This window comes from Hyperolius riggenbachi, chromosome 11 (assembly GCF_040937935.1).
Source record: "Hyperolius riggenbachi isolate aHypRig1 chromosome 11, aHypRig1.pri, whole genome shotgun sequence".
NCBI classification, from domain to species: Eukaryota; Metazoa; Chordata; class Amphibia; order Anura; family Hyperoliidae; genus Hyperolius; species Hyperolius riggenbachi.
The window spans coordinates 157,530,831-157,537,857 of NC_090656.1; positions in this window are offsets into that span (position 1 = coordinate 157,530,831).

Here is a 7,027-nt window from a genome sequence, read left to right on the forward strand (position 1 = left end):
GAATGAACTGGCAGCGGCATCTAATAGACGCCGTGCCAGTTCATAGCCCGCAGCTCCGCTCCAGCCTGAGCCTGCATAGTCTTCCGGGTTTCCGCAGGCAGAGCAGGGCTATGGGAAGATGGCGTCCGAAGCCCTCTGCTGGAGACTATTTGTGTCTCCAGTACAGGCCGGCCGGGACAGAAGACTTCTGCAGGTGAGTAAATCTCTTTTTTTGCAGGTGAAATGTTGCCCACTGTGTTATTTTCTGCTGAAATATTGCCCAAATAGCATTTGTTTTCTGGTGAAATGTGGCCCAAATAGCGTTTGTTTTCTGCTGAAATGTCGCCCAAATTGCGTTTGTTTTCTGATGAAATGTTGCCCAAGTAGCGTTTTTTTTTCTGCTGAAATGTCGCCGAAATTGCGTTTGTTTTCCACTGAAATGTTGCCCACATTGCATTTGTATTCTGGTGAAATGTCACCCAAATTGCGTTTGTTTTCTGCTAAAATGTTGCCCAAATAGCGTGTGTTTTCTGCTGAAATGTTGCCCACATTGCGTTTGTGTTCTGGTGAAATGTTGCCCAAATTGCGTTTGTTTTCTGCTGAAATGTTGCCCAAATAGTGTTTGTTTTCTGCTGAAATGTTGCCCACATTGTGTTTGTTTTCTGCTGAAATGTCACCCAAATTGCATTTGTTTTCTGCTGAAATGTTGCCAAAATTGCGTTTGTTTTTTGCTGAAATGTTGCCCAAATTGCATTTGTTTTCTGGTGAAATGTCGCCCAAATTGCGCTTGTTTTCTGCTGAAATATTGCCCAAATTACGTTTATTTTCTTGTGAAATGTTGCCCACATTGCGTTTATTTTCTGGTGTCTGGGGTAACTGTTGCTGCATTTATTATTTAATGGTCATAGTTGGCTATATTTGCTGCTTTGGGGTTACAGTTACGCTGCGCCATACAATGTCATGGCCACTCAGCACGCCGCAAACGCCCCCCCCCCCCTCCCGATCCCCCCCACACCCATTTTTCGGCGATCCCCCCCTTCCCGTCCCAGGTTGGACCCAGAAAAATCTGGTCACTGTACCTTACTGGGGGTGCTTGAGGAAGGAATTCCTTTCCAGACAGAAGTGATTGGGTGTGGGTGTTTATATATGTGCATGTATTTATATTTAAATAATAATAAGTACATTAATAATGATAGTGGTAGCAATAATAATAATAATAATAATCATCATTGTTATTACTGTTGTAATAATAATAATAATAATAATAATAATAGATAAGTAAAGGTAAGCATATATATTACACTATGTGTACCTTGATTTATCCACTCACCTTAAATGTAGAGTACCGTACAGTATATGTTCTGTATAAAGTTTTCTAATATACCCTTTGTTACAGTTCTTGTAATGCAGGTGGATTCAGGCAATCCTAAACATACAGTTATACATATATTTGAACCCAGGGGCGTTGCTAGGATCCTAATAGATCTGTGGCACTTTTGGGCATTTCAGCCAGAAAAGGGGTGTGGCCATGCACCAGAATGTGGTGATGGGTGGAGGCAAATTTACATGAACTTAACAGAAGTCTAAATAGGCCTACCCAGCAAAATGTTGGATGAAGCCCCACTCTACATTAATCTAAAAAAAACAACTAAAAATACATCATATCACATAAATAGGCAGTGTCACTTAAACATAACTAGGCAGAGTTACCTGGCTTCTGAGCTGGCTGTTCTGGCTTTCTGCTGGGAGGGCTGGCCTGCTGCCATGTTATCTGGCAGTTCCCCCATAACATTCTCTGACCGTCTAGTGGACTCCCTCCCATGGGCCTACCGTTGAGGCACCACAACTCGCAGCATGCCCCTATAGAATAACCACAGTTCCCTGCATGCCCCCATAAAGGCATCACAGCGCCCAGCATGGCACCACAGCACCCAGTATGCCCACAGAGAGGCACCACAGCACCCAGCATACCCCTGATTGATGCACCACAGCTCCCAGCATGCATCCCATTGAGGCACCACAGCTGACTGCCTGGGAGACATCCAGGGCACCCCAGAATAGATCCGGGGCACATGCCGCTGATCTTTGGGGCTAGCAACGCCCTTGCTTCTGATATTGGATAAATGTTCACCTATTCGGACACTTGGAAGAACAAAGAGAAATCGAGAGCCCAATATGGTGTAGTATTGTTAAGTTGGTTGTGGTTTAAAGCAAAATATTAAGATATACTCACAAACATGGGTTACCCATAGGCAACCACTTCAAATGCAGGTGGGGAGTATTAGAACCTGACCCCACTCAGGTTATTAAGATGTCGCTCTCTGTAGATAGGAAATGGGGTAGCACCCCTCCACCGAGGGTGGAATCAAGATTTCAGCAAGGCTTGGTGTACAGAGGCGCCAGAGTAGAATAAAAATGTTTAAAAACCGTCTAAAAGAGGGGGATGTTCAGGTGTACTTACCTCCCTCAAAAATATAGAACTCAATTGAGTCACAATATATCAATACAAAAAAAAGGTTTTATTTAACTCCACTTAGTGCAATGCGTTTCGCAGGTGTGGTCCTGCTTCATCAGGCAAACAGGAGTATAACTATAAAACAAACAGAAATATATACAAACATAATGACCCATAGAAATAGCTTAAAGTAAAGGCGCAGTATAAAAACATGAGAAGACATGGTAAAATTGTAACATTTTTGTTCGCAGTGTAGTAAAACTCGCTCTATGTCTAAAAATCGCATCTAATTAATCATAAAATATCCACAAGAATCCAAAATGTAAACAAAAGTTAGTAAATCTCCATAATTGTCCATTGATATGTTAAAGTTCATCAGCTTCTAGATTAAAGGATAGTCAGTTTAGTGAGTATAACATATAGTACTATTTTATGGCCCTAGAGCTAACTTGCAAGAAAAATTGCTAACAGTCTATATTGATATAAAAAATAAAAATACAATTTCAACACCTCAGCAAGAGTGACTTACCTCAATGGGTCTAGATGCAGAAGTGAGCGCCTCTGTGTAGATGTATGAGGAGGCTCTGCTTATATAGGGAGTGTAGTTGCACTAATTGATCCTAATGAACCAATCAAAAACTGCCATGTCAGCAAGGTGTGTCAATAGAGGCACACCTGGAAGTGGTCATGAGGCAGGAATGCATACATGGACATTAAGAAAGCACGGTAGCCTAGTGGCTAGCACTCTCGCCCTGCATGTACTATTTTAATGGTCCTCTCTTTTACTTATTCAATTTATGATCTTAACTCCACCCATTTAATCTGTTTAATAATATTTTATATATTTTTTATATATATTTTTATAATTTTTATAATTGCTATGTTAACTTGTGTTTGATTCCTATGTTGTTTTTATCAAATTCAGAGCACTTATTACAATTTTTCCAGCATTGCTATTTGCACATAACCTGGGCAATCATATATACTTTCACCACTAGATGGTGACACTGTTACCTGATTACCACAAAAAAATGGTGTTAATGTATATACTCTTCCAGTGTAATATGGTATTTATTTAAAAATGTTTAACAACTAATACTGGATGTTAACTTGGCTGGGAATAGAACCAGGGACCCAGCACTTGCAGGGTGAGAGTGCTAGCCACTAGGCTACCGTGCTTTCTCAATGTCCATGTATGCATTCCTGCCTCATGACCACTTCCAGGCGTGCCTCTATTGACACACCTTGCTGACATGGCAGTTTTTGATTGGTTCATTAGGATCAATTAGTGCAACTACACTCCCTATATAAGCAGAGCCTCCTCATACATCTACACAGAGGGGCTCACTTCTGCATCTAGACCCATTGAGGTAAGTCACTCTTGCTGAGGTGTTGAAATTGTATTTTTATTTTTTTATATCAATATAGACTGTTAGCAATTTTTCTTGCAAGTTAGCTCTAGGGCCATAAAATAGTACTATATGTTATACTCACTAAACTGGCTATCCTTTAATCTAGAAGCTGATGAACTTTAACATATCAATGGACAATTATGGAGATTTACTAACTTTCGTTTACATTTTGGATTCTTGTGGATATTTTATGATTAATTAGATGCGATTTTTAGACATAGAGCGAGTTTTACTACACTGCGAACAAAAATGTTAAAATTTTACCATGTCTTCTCATGTTTTTATACTGCGCCTTTACTTTAAGCTATTTCTATGGGTCATTATGTTTGTATATATTTCTGTTTGTTTTATAGTTATACTCCTGTTTGCCTGATGAAGCAGGACCACACCTGCGAAACGCGTTGCACTAAGTGGAGTTAAATAAAACCTTTTTTTTGTATTGATATATTGTGACTCAATTGAGTTCTATATTTTTGAGGGAGGTAAGTCCACCTGAACATCCCCCTCTTTTAGACGGTTTTTAAACATTTTTATTCTACTCTGGCGCCTCTGTACACCAAGCCTTGCTGAAATCTTGATTCCACCCTCGGTGGAGGGGTGCTACCCCGTTTCCTATCTACAGAGAGCGACATCTTAATAACCTGAGTGGGGTCAGGTTCTAATACTCCCCACCTGCATTTGAAGTGGTTGCCTATGGGTAACCCATGTTTGTGAGTATATCTTAATATTTTGCTTTAAACCACAACCAACTTAACAATACTACACCATATTGGGCTCTCGATTTCTCTTTGTTCTTCCAAGCACATTCCTTCCTCTACGTCACACTTGGGTCACGTTAGAGCGACAGATCGATTGCAGTCCCGATATGGAGTTTATAGAAGACCGAGCCATACACAGAAACTGCCTTCTGGCACAGTTCAAAATACACACATCTGTTGATAATACTGATACCCCTGCTGAGCCGGACAACAACCCACCAATCCCTGAAATCGACCTGAAACCTATATTTCAAGAACTAGAAACTTCTCTAAAAGATGAATTCTTTAACTTTGCCGACATTGCCATGCAGCAGACATATATAGAAGAAAAAATATCACCGGATGGCATCAGAATCAAAACTCTCTCCACGTTTCCCAAAGACCTTGTGTACAGTGATGAGTGGTACATTTACCTTGAGGTTTGCACAGGGGGGATGATGGAGAGAATTATTGCTAAAAGAAAGACCATTATTGCTGGCTTACAGCCTATCATCAATAGCCTCAAATCTACTATTGCCCTTCACTCAAAAAGCAAGCAATACCCAGCACTCATGTCCAACCTTGTATCCAAAATTAAAAAAATTTGAAATTGAAACAATAGACACAAAGCTTAAAAAATTGAATCGAGAGAGGCTGGCCTATGCCGAGCATAGAGAAAGGGAAAGAAAATCCAGGTTCCCCCCAGCCTATCCGACACCTTTACCAGCACCCCCTGCACCTTCACGCCTGCCACCTCTTATGAGTCTCTCAGTCCCGGTACCCCAATCACGGATTTTCCCACCCTACCCACCTCCACATCCAGTACCGCCACCCACATTCCCACCACCCACACAGGCACCAACCACACCAATCCCCCCTCCACCCTCCTACAATCCCCCTAAGTTCAGTTTTGCCCACACCACTATGTTGGAAAAAACGCTTTTTAAAAAAACACCTATGGTAGACATCCCCACACTGTCCATCAATAATATCTTGCCCTCTGCGGCTCCAACCATCTCAATTCAAGACCAGACTCTACCACCAACCAACCCACCTGTGGTCAAAGCCAAACCTCCAAGGAACCCCAACACCAAAACCAAAAGTAAAAAAGCAGCAGGCCTTAAGCCCACAAAAACATTTCTTAAAATCAATGAACTCCCTATGTACAAATTTCTCAATGGCGCCCCCCCAGCTTCTCTTTCCCAAGGTCACAAACCTACTGGTGGAACAGAAACATGCAACATTCCTCAAGTCCAACATTCAGAGCCCCCTGATGATTTAAGAGCCTCCCAACTGAGCATTTACGACTCACAGACACAAGCCCAGGACAACATGTCCACTCCCCAACCAGCTGTTCCCAGCCCCAACGCTCCTGTTGTGGATACACTCCTTGGGGCGGACATTACTAATGATCAGTTCAATGCAATTCATGAGACCAGCCCCACCTCCGGGGGGGATGAAAATCTTGATACAACCATCACAACCACAGTCTCTTTTTTAGACCTTCCCTCTACCCTCTCCCAGAACTCCCTACTGCTCCCCATGCCCAGCCCCACAGGCAACAGGGTTCTTTTGAAACCGAAGATCACTCTGAAACGCCCCCCCCCCCCCAAGCCCAGAAAGAGAGGACGCAGAGGCAAAAGGAGAAAAGAGAAACCGATTCTGAACCAAGATTACCCAGCCAATAATATGAAATCTATATTCAATCTGTCCACCCACACGCTCACTTCACATGAAACTGAACTACTCCAGAAGGGTTTGTCTTTTTGTCCCACCAACAATTCATACATGTCAGAACTTTTTTCTGACTTGAATGCCTATATACGGAAACTGACATTAAAGCGGCATTTTGCCATAAAAAAACAATCTGTTCCTGATCCCGATACAGCCCTTATCATCACTAACAATGAGAACATACCTACCTGTACTCTAGTCCCAGGTGAACTAGCTCTAGAGAAATACATCACTACTCAACTGAAAGGAAAGTCTAGATTCTACCCCACGGCATCCAAAGGCAACTTCATCTCTACATTTTATTCTCTGGTACTTGAGGATCTACAAAAACTGGACCTTGAAACACCCATCCATACTTCCAACCTTAATCGTTTAGAAAACAGAGCCCTCAAAACCCTCCAACACAATCATGACATAATCATCAAACCAGCAGATAAGGGCGGAGGAGTGGTCCTGCTCAATAAATCTGATTACCTAGAAGAATCATTTAGACTACTCAACAATACCGACCATTACACACCCCTCGACTATGACCCTACCCTGGAATATAACAACAAACTAAAAACTTTTATCAATACAGCATACCTCAACGGCATTTTAACTAAAAATGAAAGAGCATTTATCATTAACCAACACCCCAAGATACCGTTTTTCTATTACTTACCTAAAATCCACAAAACACTTAACAAACCACCAGGTCGACCAATCAT